Source organism: Lytechinus variegatus, chromosome 8 (assembly GCF_018143015.1).
Source record: "Lytechinus variegatus isolate NC3 chromosome 8, Lvar_3.0, whole genome shotgun sequence".
Taxonomy (NCBI): domain Eukaryota; kingdom Metazoa; phylum Echinodermata; class Echinoidea; order Temnopleuroida; family Toxopneustidae; genus Lytechinus; species Lytechinus variegatus.
This window is the reverse complement of record NC_054747.1, coordinates 24,755,549-24,772,157: the sequence shown is the minus strand read 5'-3', so window position 1 is coordinate 24,772,157 and position 16,609 is coordinate 24,755,549. Positions and strand designations below refer to the sequence as shown.

General features: G+C 35.3%; 1 long non-coding RNA gene across 1 annotated transcript; it reads right to left on the bottom strand.

The window, feature by feature from the left end:
* Positions 1–11,184: 11,184 nt before the first annotated feature.
* Positions 11,185–12,274, bottom strand: LOC121420770. Its single transcript, XR_005970828.1, has 2 exons — positions 11,795–12,274; positions 11,185–11,423 (listed from the first exon to the last, which is right to left on the bottom strand). It is a non-coding gene; the product is annotated as an uncharacterized LOC121420770 (long non-coding RNA).
* Between the last annotated feature and the right edge of the window lie 4,335 nt (positions 12,275–16,609).

Sequence of the window (16,609 nt, the reverse complement as noted above, 5' to 3'; positions counted from 1 at the left end):
CCACTTCACAATGGGCCCGCTTTTCAGGATATGCAATGATGTGAGAGACATCATGCAACAACTGAAACCAATGCCCGTCCCCACCGAGCTAGGGTAGTGACCGAGTTCCTTGAGGGCCATGGAATTGAGCGTATGGAATGGCCAGCGAGGTTCCCGGACTTGAACCCGACAGAGCACGTCTGGGACATGATGGAGATGATGGGAGAAGTATCCAGCAGCTCGAAGACCATCCACTTGGACTGCAGCAGCTGGGTGTGGCTCTGGAGGCTGCATGGGATGCACTGGTCGTCAGAGACATTAATCACCTCATTAGCTCCATGAGACAGCGCTGTGAAGCCGTTATTGCTGCAGGAGGAGGTCATACGCGATACTAGGCTGCCTGAAAGACACTCAGACATTCGTTTTTTCCTCTTTATGTCGATAGTTGATACCCCTGTGAACCCACTTTTCAGGATGTGCAGTGATGAGAGCGACAGTGTGCAACAACTGAAACCACCCATGCGTGAAATTGATTACAGCGTGTCTAAGGACATTCAGGACAGTTGTACTGAGGTATTTCCAGAAATAAAACACCTTGTATAAAAAAATTATATACGTTTTAAAAAGTGGTCCTTAACTTTTTTTGAGTAGTGTATTTTTTGCTCACAAAAACCCTCAAACTCTAGTTCAGATCATGAATTTAGAACTGCTAAATTTGACTCAATGGATACGCGCCAATAAACTATCTCTTAATTTAAACAAAACCAAATATATGATATTTAGTAATTCTATTGAATCTTTACCTTCTGACATTATCTTTGATGATACACCTTTACAATGTGTTTCCCAAATTAAATTTTTAGGAATTATAGTTGATAATAAACTTTCTTGGAAACCCCACGTTCTTCATGTGAGCAAAATATTATCTCGTAATATTGGTATAATTAATAAGTTAAAACACTATTTTCCTCAGGTCACATTACTCATGTTATATTCCTCCTTAATTTTACCGTACCTTAATTATGGAATATTAGCATGGGGAAATACCCATAATTCTTTATTGGACAAAATATTAATTTTACAAAAGAAAACACTCCGAATTATATGTAATGCACCAGTTCGTTCTCATACAGATCAATTGTTCCTGGAACATAAAATCATGAAAATAAAAAAATTATATTTATTTCAATTAGGTCAATTCATGTATAGATACAAAAATAATTCGTTGCCACGCATATTTGACTCTATGTTTCACCAAAACCAATCCCTCCATAACTATCCCACCAGGCAGTCAAATGAATATCACTTGCCCCTCCTCAGAACGCATCTAGCACAAAATACTTATTTATATACAGGTCCAAGATTTTGGAACTCCCTTGGCGATGAGATTAAAGATGCCCGTTCTTTACTGTCCTTTAAAAACAAATTAAAATTTATGCTCCTTATTTCCTAATGAATTATATTCACTGTTTAAACTAAAATTTTGTATCATTTTTTGCTAATCTATGTTTATACAGAACATAAAGCCTTATTATTATTTTTTTTTCCAGTTAGACATAAAATTTGAAAGTTATATCTTGTCTATACATTATATTGTACCTTTTTTTATTGTATGTGTGTGTGTGTGTGTGTGCGTGTGTAATGGTGTATTTGTATATGTGTGTATGGTGGGGTGTGTGTGTGTATGTTTATGTGTAATGTGTATATGTATGCGTGTATGTATTTGTGTGTATGTGTGTGTATATATGTATATATATATGTGTGTGTGTGTGTGCGTGTATTGATGTGTATGTATGTGTAGACATAATATAATTATAGGCAGCAAATTAGCTTTGCATCCCTCTCCCTATCTCTATTTTCTTTCTATATTCTAGGCAGTTGTTATCGTACTATTATCCACCTCATGTTAATGTGTTGTGTTGTTTCGTGTAATTTACTATTATTACTTGCCTTTTCGTTATCTTCATGTATTACTTTACGTATATTTCTATATTCCTTGTATCTATTTTTTGAGGGGTCCACATTATACAAGCTTTGCTTTTCAGTGGACCCCTCCATTCTTCTTATGATATATAATTGCGTTGATTCAATTATATCTAATGATATTGATTATATTGATTTAATTTGACATGTATGTTAATTTATATTTAGATTACTTTCAAATATGTATTTTTTTTTTCTCTTCCAATATTGAATTTTGTTCATGCTATTGTTTATTTAAATTGAATCAATCTATTTTGTACTTATTTGTATCATTTTGAAGAATGAAAATAAATTTGAATTGAATTGAATTGAATTTGTTTCAGAGGGAAAATAATCATAATAGTAATCCCCATGTGAACAGCTGTTCAATTGCTTACTTATGTCTAAATGCAAATTATTGTTATTATCTTTATTATTAGTGTAGCTGTTGTTATTAATGTTGTTAATGATCGGGTCAAAACAACGTTATCACTGCCCACGTATAATAATTAAAATAATGATGGAGTATGGAGCGTTGTGGCCCAGTGGATTCGTCTGCGGACGTTGAAACAGGGGGTCGTGGGTTCGAATCCCAGCCATGGCGTAATTTCCTGATCCACAATGTGCTGCACTCAACCCAGGTGAGGTAAATGGGTACCGGTAGGAAGTAATTCCTACAGAAGCCGTGAGAACTCTGAACGCCTAGCTTATCCGGGTAATATAGAAGCGCCTTGAGCTTATCCGGGTAATATAGAAGCGTCTCATTTTGCATTTTGCATTTTCAGTAATGGAGAACATTGATATCATTAACTTGGTACCTTTAAATTGATATTTTTTGCTAGCTATGGCATGGTGCTACGCATACCCAGGAATATGACTTTTGAAATCACTATTCAAAAGTGAGATCTGTAACTGATTGTAAATACAAAATGACATAAGTAGTGCCTCATAATATGCAACGAACAACTCAGAATAATCTTTCCTTACTCTCTCGATCTCTTTTTTGAATGGTGGAGAAAATTATATGATTAATCAGATGATGTGACCTATTCGCAATGATTGTTTGAGCGACTGGTTTGTCATTTTGCACATGTGAATTACACGTTCATTGGTTGTCATGTTTTGTTTTGTTTTGTTTTTTTTTTTCTCCCTTCTTCTTCATCTTCCTCTTCTTATTTCCTGAAATGTTTAGTATTTTTGGGCAATTTTGCCCCCTGCCGCTGATCAATGCAAAGTCAGTTTTATGACAGTATTTCATTTGACATATTTTATTGACTACAGTTCATGAATGTGTGTTTTCCAAGAATGGATACTGGTATTATGTTGCATGCATTCAAGCATACCGCGTAATGCAGAAATTTCTGTGTCTCAAACACCAGTTGGTGTGACCCATTCGCAATGATTGAACGAGCGATTGGTTTGTCCTTTTTTTTTAACCCAAATAATGGATGTTTTTGTGCTTCATGTATGTTATCCGTGAATGGATTTGGTATACACGTTATATTGCATGTTTTGAATCAGTATACCGATTAAAGCAGCCTGTTTATTTACTCAATCTCTTTCAACTTTACACTAACCTATTTAAATGCTGCTATAGATCAACTATTCGGATGTTAATTTAAGGATCTTACACTTTTCAAAAGTAGTAAGGTATTATGTAATCATGCTTAAAGCATGATGTGTTTATCCGTCTGTTCCCTTTTTTTCCATTCGCATTCCTGCTCGTTCAAACCACTTTTATCGCGCCATTTTTTTTTTTTTTTTTTTTTTTATGGCCGACACAATCATTGTATGAATTAGTATGAACGGTTACACTGAGGATCATGATTGCTTTTTTTTCAAATCCTCAACATGGATTGACATTTCCCTCGCGTTTGAATGACTGTAAAATACCACATCTGCTTCATTTTTGTTATCTCTAAATTGGATTATGTAACCCAAATTTTGCTTCTCTTGTATGCAATCTATATCGTTCACGGTAAGCTATGTTAGCTTCATCTGTGGCAATCCTATTTTGATGTTCATCCATTATTTAATGTATTGTATACATAATAAATTATGTAGTATGTATTGATATACTGTAACCCTCCTGGCTGCAGCATCAATTCAATGCCTTGCTTACCGGTTTATACATGATCCTTCACTTTATCGCGTTTTTATTTTCTTTAATTTACAAGCAGAATGACCCCGCTCTGAAGAAGAGTGGGACTTTTGGAATGGGAGGGCTTGTGGGGGGGGGGTGGATGATTAGGATCAGAGGAGGTTTGGGGGGACCGGACGTGTAGTGAGAGGGTTGTGAGCGTTTGAATATTGCGGTCACTGATGCTATGGTGGTCCTCTGGTTGGCGGTGCGACACGGATGTGTGGTGTCGCATGTGAGCGGCTTTCCCTGTGATGGAGTATAAAATACCCCCCAATTGCCTTTTTCACTCTTTCTTATGGTGATACAGACTCTTTATCCATACTAAATTCTTTAAAAATGTTTGTTACATGCTCTCCTGTGGAGGGAATTCATGATCTTATGTGATGAAAGAGCTATTTTAAGTGAAACATGTAGAAAAGTAATGGGAAAGCTGTTTGCATATGGCATCATGCACTTTTGTCGCATTGCCAACTTGGGGATCTGCATTACGGTAGTGATCTAAACTTCGGGTGCTCGTAGCTCTCTTATTGTTTGTTCGTTTTTTTTCTCAGGCTTTCGTGATCTATTTCTTAGATTTCTGTTTTCGCACAGTGTATCTTGTTTCAAGGGTTTCATTTTCCTTTCAAAGGTTCACGAACTTGAGTACATGCATTATTCTATTCTATAACCCCCTTTTTTCGTCTCTACAACGCTACATTCTTGTTTACCAAATGCGTCTTATAATACTATTGTATTTGTTCTCTACAATTTATAATCATGCTTCACCTGTGGCAGTCTTAAACTTATTCATGTTAATTTACTATTCCAATATACATGTAGGCTACTATTTACATAACAATATCACCACTAGCTGTTGATACCCTCTATTTTGCTTTTCACACTATTTTAATGCCTTGCAAACTTGCCCAAACGGGAATCTATTGTCTCATGTTGCTAGGGCTGGCACAGGACTTATAATTGCATGTCTTCATATATAATTATGGGGAAATGCATTCGTGCAAATTGGGTACGATGCATTCCGTGTTCTTCTAATTTAATGTTTTTATATAAATAGGATGGCTGTTGAAAGGGTTTCTTGTCTTATAACCTTTCAGGTCTTTTTCAAGCTGACCCTTTCTACACCTTCCCCCTCCTTCCTTCCCCTCCATCCTCTCCATTCCCTCACCCCTCGCAAACACCCACCTGATTGCATGCCACTTTACCTTAGGCTCCTATGGGTCCCCGGTCACCGTTTCCTTCACGCATTTCTCCCTAACAGTTGTCGATGGTATTCATTTTTCCCTCGCATAGTTGAAGCTCTGGCATTAATGTATGTTGTTAACGTTCGCTATGGATCAACTTTTTTTTTTAGTACACTCATTTTTTGCACCTGTTCTAAGCGTATTCTGTATCTTTGCATGTTGTCTTTTTTACATCTTTATCTTCCATTTCTTACCTACGTGTATGTCGTTATGTTATGTGTCATCACTGGGCAATTGTTATTACATCAAGGCAATTACGGGATGTCAGCACTCAGCAATAACGTTTGTATTTTTCATTTTTCCTCTATAACTATGACGGTATTTCCCCCCTTCTTTAAATGAACGACTCTTATAGCTTCCCTTTCATGACAGTAGATGATGACAGTTTCTCAGAAAGCTTGCTAAGTACCCATCCCCCCTCTGATAGGAATAATGCTCTTTTTGAAGACCATATCATTAGAGAAATTGGCAATTATGTGCAAGAAGTCAATCACATCTATGATATTAATGACTCTGCCACCCAAATCCCTTCGTCTTCTTATTTAACAGAAAATCATTTCAAAAATTACATAGACTCACAGAGGAAAAATGACATGTTTTTTCTCCACTTAAATATTAGAAGTGCTCACAGCAATTTTGACAAGTTTCGTTCCTTCCTTGAAAACGTAAATCTCCCTAAGACCTCTATTATTGGTTTGAGCGAAACCTGGTTTAGTGAAACACCTAATTACTTATACTCACTCCCCGATTATAATATTGTCACAAAAAATAGATTATTGAAAAGGGGTGGCGGTGTTGCGCTTTTAATACCACTGCTTTCATTTCTCCATTCTAGAAGACATATCTTATATCGATAACACAATCGAAACTCTGTTTGTTGAAGTTCACATCCCCAGACGTAAGAACATGATAGTTGGTGTTATATATAGACCCCCTCAATCCAATTGTAATAATTTCAATTCACAAATTCAAAATATTTTGTCAAAACCTTCTATAACTAATAAAGATTGTCTAATTATGGGAGACTTTAATATTAACCTTCTTACATGTACCAACGAAAGGGCAACTCAAGACTTCTTAGATGTATTCTTGTCTTCATCGCTTCTTCCTGTTATAACCAAACCCACTAGAATAGCGGATACTTCTGCAACCCTTATTGACAATATTTTTATGAATTTCCATCCCTTGCTTCGAACTGGACTTATAGTTACTGATATTTCTGATCATTATCCAATCTTTGTTAATTTACCATTTGAACCAATTTCTCAAAAATGCTCTAATCAACCTAACAAGTATAAATTCACCGATGAAAACATCATCACCCTACAAAATAATTTAACTCATACTGATTGGTCCACCATATACTATAGTGAAGATACGAACGCCTCTTATGGTTCTTTCATGACAACTTTTACCTCCTGTGTCGACAATACCATCCCTCGGGTCAAACCAAAGAAATTTAATCGTAAAAAAAATCCGATATCTCCGTGGATTAATAAATCGTTATTGCGATCGATTAACAGGAAAAATAATTTATACTACAGATATATATGCGATCAATCTGATTCTAAACCTGACCTAAAGCAGAAATATGTCAAATATAAGAATACTTTAACAACTTTATTACGTGTGGCGAAGAAGCAGTTCTACGCACATCAGTTAGCTTTATATAAAAACGATATGAAAAATACCTGGAAAGTAATAAATAAAGCACTTAATAGATTTAAAAAGACCACTCAAATATCTCAATTAAATATTGATGGTAAAACTATTGACGATCCCCACGCTATGGCGGAATCTTTCAATTCTTATTTTTCTTGTATTGGTGAAAATCTTGCCCGAACGATTCCTAACTCATCTAAACAGTTTCATGATTTCCTAACAAATCCTAACCCCAACTGCTTTTTTTTCAAGCCTACTAGTGCTCATGAAATTATCACTATAGTAAGTAAACTGAATTCCCATAAAAGTCCCGGGTGTGATGGGATAAATAATTACCTTTTGAAAAATGTCATACACCAAATCGTTGACCCCTTAGTTTATATTTTCAATTTGTCCCTTTCTAATGGTCAAGTACCCAAAGACATGAAAGTTGCTAAAGTCATACCAGTCTTCAAAAAAGGTGACAATGACTTAGTAACTAATTATAGGCCAATTTCATTATTAACTTCACTATCAAAGATCCTTGAAAAAATCGTATATACTCGTATAACTACTTTTTTAAATAAACATAATATTCTGAATAAAGAACAATTTGGGTTCCGTGAGAAACATAGCACATCTCATGCTCTCTTAGCATTTACTGATAAAATTGCAAGGAACAGTAAATCTTTTCAAAATGAATGAATCTTTGTTCATTTTTCTTAAAATATTCATCATGTTCACTCCACAATATTTATTTCACATTTTTGCACGTAACAACCACTTTTATGACTTGTTCTCTCATCTAGACATTCTCTCCAATCACTCTATTTAATGACTATTGGCAATTCAATGTATGTTTGCAAGTCTATAACAATAAAAGAAACAAACGGAAACAGCATTTCAATTAATACAACCATTTAATAGGAAAAACAGATCAAATAAATATATCATACAAATCTATTTCAATTGTACGGATAAGTTCATCCTGCTGATACAAGGATTAATTTATCTTCATTTTAAAACTACATTAGGATAAATTTATCTTAATTTCAAGGCCACATGAGGATAAATTTATCTTAATTTCAAGGCTACATGAGGATAAATTTATCTTAATTTCAAGGCTTCATGAGGATAAATTTATCCTAATTTCAACCTACATGAGGATAAATTTATCCCAATATCAAGGCTACATGAGGATAAATTTATCCTAATTTCAAACCTACATGAGGATAAATTTATCTTAATATCAAGGCTACATGAGGATTAATTCATCCTAATTTAAAACCTACATGAGGATAAATTTATCTTAATTTCAAGGCTACACGAGGATAAATTTATCCTAACTTCAAGGCTACACGAGGATAAATTTATCTTAATTTCAAGACTACATGAGGATAAATTTATCTTAATTTCAAACCTACATGAGGATAAATTTATCCTAATTTCAAGGCTGAATGAGGATAAATTTATCCTAATTACAAGGATACACGAGGATAAATTTATCCTAATTACAAGGATACACGAGGATAAATTTATCCTAACTTCAAGGCTACACGAGGATAAATTTATCTTAATTTCAAGACTACATGAGGATAAATTTATCTTAATTTCAAACCTACATGAGGATAAATTTATCCTAATTTCAAACCTACATGAGGATAAATTTATCCTAATTTCAAACCTACATGAGGATAAATTTATCCTAATATCAAGGCTACATGAGGATAAATTTATCCTAATTACAAGGATACACGAGGATAAATTTATCCTAATTGCAAGGATACACGAGGATAAATTTATCCTAATTACAAGGATACACGAGGATAAATTTATCCTAATTTCAAGGCTACATGAGGATAAATTTATCCTAATTACAAGGATACACGAGGATAAATTTATCCTAATTCCAAGGCTACATGAGGATAAATTTATCTTAATATCAAGGCTACATGTGGATAAATTTATCCTCATTTCAAACCTACATGAGGATAAATTTATCTTAATATCAAGGCTACATGAGGATTAATTTATCCTAATTTAAAACCTACATGAAGATAAATTTATCCTAATTTAAGACCTACATGAAGATAAATTTATCTTAATTTCAAGGCTACACGAGGATAAATTTATCCTAACTTCAAGGCTACACGAGGATAAATTTATCTTAATATCAAGGCTGCATGAGGATAAATTTATCCTAATTACAAGGATACACGAGGATAAATTTATCCTAATTGCAAGGATACACGAGGATACATTTATCCTAATTACAAGGATACACGAGGATAAATTTATCCTAATTTCAAGGCTACATGAGGATAAATTTATCCTAATTTAAAACCTACATGAGGATAAATTTATCCTTATTTCAAGGCCACATGAGGATAAATTTATCCTAATTTCAAGGCTACATGAGGATAAATTTATCTTAATTTCAAGGCTTCATGAGGATAAATTTATCCTAATTTCAAGGCTACATGAGGATAAATTTATCTTAATTTCAAACCTACATGAGGATAAATTTATCTTAATTTCAAGGCTTCACGAGGATAAATTTATCTTAATTTCAAGACGACATGAGGATAAATTTATCCTAATTTCAAGGCAACATGAGGATAAATTTATCCTTATTTCAAGACTACATGAGGATAAATACATCTTAAAACCTACATGAGGATAAATTTATCTTAATTTAAAACCTACATGAGGATAAATTTATCTTAATTTCAAGGCTACATGAGGATAAATTTATCCTAATTACAAGGATACACGAGGATAAATTTATCCTAATTACAAGGATACACGAGGATAAATTTATCCTAATTTCAAGGCTACACAAGGATAAATTTATCCTAATTTCAAGGCTAAACGAGGATAAATTTATCCTAATTACAAGGATACACGAGGATTAATTTATCTTAATTTCAAGGCTGCATGAGGATAAATTTATCCTAATTACAAGGATACACGAGGATAAATTTATCCTAATTACAAGGATACACGAGGATAAATTTATCCTAATTCAAGGATACACGAGGATAAATTTATCCTAATTTCAAGGCTACGCAAGGATAAATTTATCCTAATTTCAAGGCTACACGAGGATAAATTTATCCTAATTACAAGGCTACAGGAGGATAAATTTATCCTCTTTTCAAGGCTACAAAGGATAAATTTATCTTAATTTCAAGGCAATATGAGGATAAATTTATCTTAATTCCAAGGCTACACGAGGATTAATTTATCTTAATTTCAAAACTGCAAGAGGATAAATTTATCTTAATTTCAAAGCTATAGGAGGATAAATTAGCTACACGATAAATTTATCTAAATTTCAAAGCTACACAAGGATAAATTGATCTTAATTTCAAAGCGGCAAGAAGATAAATTAATCTCATTAAAATTTCAAGGCTACACAAGGATAAATTATCTTAATTTCAAAGCCACAGCAATTACACAATTCACCTTAAAATATTTGACAATTGGTTATGTTATTGGGTGGCAACTGACATTTATGATTAAATTTGCATTGGATTTGTAGACAAGAGTAAGTTTTTTATTAAAGGTCAAGTCTAACCCACAAAAATGCTGACTTGAATCAATAGAGAAAAATCAAACTAGCATAGTGCTGAAAATTTCATAAAAATCGGAAGGAAAATAAGAAATCTATGACATTTAAAGTTTTGCTTATTTTTTACAAAACAGTGATATGCACGACTAGGTGAGTCAGTCGATGATGTCCATCCATTATTATTATACAATATTTCTTTTTTTTAGATTTGACAATAAGGACCAACTTGACTGAACCATAAACAGTGCTAATTCCACATGTTCAGGGAGGAATTAATCGTTGTATCACTTGACAATGAGAAAATTAGAATATTTCATATAATAAAATACAAAAGAAATAGTGAGTGGATGACATCATGGTCTCCTCATTTGCATACCCGCCAGGATGTGCATATAACTGTTTTTGTGAAATTAAGCTAAACTTTCAAATGTCGTAACTTTTTTTATCTTACATCCAAGTTTGATGAAATTTTCAATGTTATGCTTGTTGGATTTTTCTTGTTTTATACAAACAACTTAATTCCTCCCTGTAGGGATGGACTTGTCGTTTAACTTGTGGCCTGTGGTGCATGTTCAAAATTATGTAAACAACATGAATGCAGCTAGTTCAGTACCTGGGATAACAAATTTGTAAAATAATATGTGACAGCTCTCCTGTCCTGGGCGTTGTGGCTTGCACCTGTAATCCAAGCTGTGGGGAAGTTACAAATTGATGCAGAGTTTCGAGCCCTGGTCACGTCTTTCAGATTGTGATGTAAAAGGTCGGTCCCAGACGTAAATAATCTGATTGATACACATCTGACAAAACTCAAATGCACACACATCTCCTGTCCTCCAGAGACTTCTCACTGTCCTTCCCAATTCAGTTGTGGTACTTCTGGGTTCTGTAATGACATTTAAGAAAAAAAATACTTTAACTCTATACAGCAATTAGTTTTTGTGTCAAATTTTGAAATGCAAAAGTTTTTCATGATCTGTACTGATGGTAATCAATTTTATTTACATCACATTCACTGTTATTAGTGTTAACCTTAAGATGGGCTCTTGTGGCTACTCCATGGCCAGATGTTTGTATACCCCACCCCCCCCAAAAAAAAAAAATGCAGTTGAACGAGCACAAAATTTCAACAACGGTAGTGTGAGATGTATTCTGCAAAGCGATTTTCTAAACTAAGACAATGCATAATATTAATATAGGCGATTTTGTGTCTCACATTATCATCACACATTATCATTAAAATGTACAATAACTCACCTCCATGATCTCTTTGTTTCGCCGGACGGAAACGACAGGCCTGTTGTACACTTCCCCAGTCCTCTTCGATTGATCAAGTTGCCCGTTGACTTGTAGAAACAAAGTGTAGACTCCGAGTTCATTGTCCCATATGGTGTACTCGTCGCTTTCACTCGAACTGCTTGGCTGGCTCTGCAGCTGGGATGGCCGCGCCCGGGTCCCGGGCGGGAGCGAGTAACCACGTACAGTGAACGAGTACGGCACTACGTACCACTACCAACTGAAGAAGATGAAACTCCTAGTTTTAACTCGTAATTAAAAATGTCAATAATAACGCGTAAGAGAACTTCTGAAGAGAGAAACACTCAAACAGTAGCCAAAACGTGATCCAAAACAAAAACAATGTCGAGTAGAGCTATTTTGGCTTAAACAAAGACCTGGTTATCGAGAGCGGTTTGTAATGTCACGATGTGAAAAGGCAAATACCGGTGTACGTGCAGCGCAGCTAGTCGTGATCTTGTGTGACACCCCTATTGTTAGAGCGAGAAGGGCTATTATTCTGCTGGTCTCAATAAACTTTTAATCTCCATTCCCTGACTGTGGCTTTTGTTTTGCAATTGCAATGCTACTGCTAGGGTTGCAGCTATTCTACGAACCGAGACCCTTAAGTAATTACAGTATGTCAAATTATTTCTGATATTGCAAAAAATATATACGGTATATACATGTATAGCGATATTCCTTTGCTAATGACTTGAGTATATCCCGAAATCATAATGTGAAAAATGAATTGATATAATATCAACTAAACTACGAGTTTGGGTAACAGTTATAGGCTATCGGCCTATAGCATACCTTCGATTTCTTTTAGACAATGCCAGAGCGCCCCATGGCATGGACCTAGTCTGCTGGGCAAACCCTTCACTTGAGATAAGGGTCTGAATGTGCAGCCTACTCATGCCTTGTGTACTGAAGGCTGTCTCGCCCTGTATTGGAACAGCAAGTTTTGTATGTGCCAGTCTTTGCGTGGGGACACACTTGTTGATCAAAGTTCCAATCAGGGTCTGTGCCTGCAGACTAGCATGGACCACTCCACGGACATGACGGAGGATTAATGGGGGTGATGTGACAATGCTCAGCACCCCAGTAACAATATAATACTCCTCCATGGATAGGTCCATGCCCCATGGCAAGCTCATTCACTCCCTCTCTTTCGAGTTTGTTTTAAAAAATGTGTACGTTTTTATACCCCTCCCCCGGGAAAAAATATTTACGATCACGGTCATACCACGAACCTTGAACAAAAATCGACACCCAAGACATGGCCCGATTGACAAAACAGCAAAAATTGAAAAGTTTAATGATATCCTGACATTTAAAAATCATCATAAAAAACAAAGAAACATAAGAAAGAAAATAATACAACATAAACATTACATAGTAACAACGAGGTATTAAAAAAATGAAATATACAAAGAAAAAAACTGCATGCAGTCCTATATGATCCGCAAGTCCGTATGGCCAGGAGGTCCGGGTTCCATCGACCCCCCCCCCCTACAAAAATAGGATGAAAAATGTGAAGACAATCGAAGGGAAGGGATTACACTCCCCCTAATGACCCTGCATGGGCCGATCCACAGGTAAGGGAAATTGCCGATCAGCAATTAATAGAAGAGCTATAAAGGTATTTTTTTATTAAATTAGCTTCGTTTATGCTGTTTTGGCAAGTTTGTTTAGGGAAAGCAGCAATTGAGGGTTGAGCCAGAGTTATCCTGAAACGTTTATCTGATATTCTTTATATTATAACCTTGACGCATTAAATTTTGTAGCGCATTTTATTAATTTTGTATCGCGGATGCTAACTTATTTCATAGGGGGACCTCAGGCTCTTGGTCAGGGGCCGCGGAATGGTTTTCAAAGTGGGAAGGGTGCTGAGCCAAAAGTGGGAGGGCTGACCATGCAAAAAATCACAATCTTATGGTCATTTTTACATTTGTGTACACAGTTTTGGGAAAAAGTGCCCCCCCCCCCGCTTCCGCGGCCCCTGTTGGTATAGCTTTTACATAGCAGGCCTACTTTACGTTATTCAGATGAGACGTGGATGAATTATTGCTTGCAAATCATATTAAATCATATTTGATCATTAAATCATATTAAAAAAAATATTAGCCATCGAAAAAAATGTGAAAGGCTTCAACTCTCATCACCAAAATACGGGAAGAGATATACGCTGTGTGCATGGTAGGTCACGAATATATGACTATTCAAATTAAGAATTGCTATTATAGCTTACATGTCATGTTCAGTCAAAATTTACGCCACAAATGGGCTGAGTATATTCTTTCACGCCCCTTCGCAAAGCATTTTTGTTCGTCCTTTTGATCGGTTCTACAAACTTAACTGAGCTTATATCTTGTCATCAGACTGTCTTCACCTAAGAAATGAGTATTTCCCCCTAAGTAAGGCATTCAATTTTTTGACGCCTGTTTTGACACTAAAATGAGTTAATTATCTTTTGGTTGAAAATGATAGACCTTGAGGAAGTTCCTTCAAAATGGCTGTGATATCATGAAGAACTTAAATCAGAGCAGAAAAGATATATTAATACTTTGGTTTAGGGAGCAAAAATTGTGTTTCTCGTGTAAAGGGAGACCTTAAAATGCAAAATTTCCATTTGCAGTACTCTAGAAACTTCAGGGCACGTTATTTTTATTGTGCATTTCAGAAAGAGTGGTCATAATGCAAGTCAGTAATCCATTTAGCAAATCAAATACTTTTTTGAGAACTTAATGCCGAAAAAATACTTTTCAATGTTTTTGATGTAAGTGGACACTTAATGTTTAAATAGAAACCACAAATAATACATAAATTAAGTAGAAATTTTAGCGATAACATAAAATAAGATTTAATTGAAGCAATGCATGTCACAACGTTATATTTGGGGGGGGGGGTCACCAAAATCATCTACGAAATACAATAATGGCCATACTTTTCATTATTTTTTATGTTATTGCTAATCATTCTTTCTAAGCATAATACTATGTAATGGCTACCAGAAAAATTCTTTAGAAAGATAATGTGGATTCTACACCCAAAAGTCGGTGCTTCCCATGTAAGCCATTTGGGGGACACCAAACCTTACATGGTATATAGTAACAATATCTTTTGTTTGTCATTTTCTCTGAAAAACGGGTTATTCTGTACCTTTTTCGTATCAATAGGCAAATAATTTTTTAGATTGCTCGTTGGGCCTGATAGCGCCATCATAAAATGATAAAAAGTGTCCCATGACTGACACATACACACCCGATCACGAAAAGAAAACAAATATAAGTTAGAAATAAAAAATGAAAGTCATGTATTTTATATCAACTGCGTAGACAAGATTTAATTTTGGAGGGGCTGTAAGTGCACGCGAAGCGCACTCTCGAAGGAACTTGAGGGTGTAGGGAGGGGAAAGTTCTTGATATCTCATTAATTTAGTATGAAAAGAAGACGTCTCTTGCATCTCTAGTTTCCTTATCAACTCGCCCCACTTGCTGTGATTAAAACAAATGTATTTGAAAGATACGAGCGTCCCCTAAATGGGAAAAGATTTTTAAAACCGTTGAATGAAATAATACCGCACGAAGCGCTGAACGGCTAAAACGTTTTTAAGAACAGATATAGCATAAAATGCCCACCTTGGTCGCATCATGTTTGATGATAAAAACTTTAGCCACCTTAGATGACTTTAAATCACAGTAGTAGAAGACGGATATGCAAGGCCAATAAATATTCCTTCCGGCGCGAATGGTTTTGAAGTTCTGAATTGAAACTTTAACCTGCTCTTATTTTGATATTTCTTAGATAATAAATGGATTACGAAGAAAAAGGGAGCTCAAAATGTGAAAGGGCCTGATGCAAGCCAGAAGAGGGACTTTTCATTTCCCTTCCACGAGATACATGGTAACATCTGTGATTTATTTCGGGAGAAAAAAGGTGTAATAAAGTCACTCATTATTAAGCGCTTTATTTTGTATGATTTAGAAAGTTCAGTGATATTCAAAATTTCAAATAAATCGTACCAAACAAGATCATAGAAGGGTGTAAAAGCAATACAGAATAAAGTTTCATCGTATATAGCACGGCACGAATTTATAATGCCTCGAGCCCCTTTTGAGCAGATACTTTGCCACAAATTACTCACTGAAAAGTGGAAGATATCTGGGAACTCTGGGAGTGGCAGGAGTGTTGACCCGCTCCGAACAGAAGAGCCGAAATTTTGCGTCAATTACGCAATTTAAAAAAAGAATCATCATTTTTGTTTTTAAATTCATGTATACTCTACGATTTATGGCACGAATATACAAATCCCATAAATGGGAAGGGGAAAAACCGTATCATAGTTTGGATAGAGCGCGAAAGCAAAATTTTGTATGAATTATAAAAGAACGTCTCATTTAGGTTTTTATTCTTTTGACAAAAAAAAATAATAAAATAGAAAAAATTAGGGCTGTACCCATCTTCCCTCTCTTCGCTTTTCCTTTTTCTTTCTTCCTCCCTTTCCCCTCTTTCATTTTGGTGCGTTTTTTTTTGTTGCCGAGGGCGATCGACCGCCCCATCGCTTCCCCCTAGCTGGCTACGCGCCTGTTTTATTATGGTGCTCCTCGTTTGAGGTGAATCTTAAACGGAATTCCTCAAACCTTCACCAATTTTTAGTACTACTTTTTATAACAAACTTTTCTTCAGGGTGAACTTTCCCTTCTTTTAAAAAGGTATACACTTTAACACACACCCCACCCCGCTCCCATCTATTACGGACATGTATGCCCATACAATACATGAACGGAACCG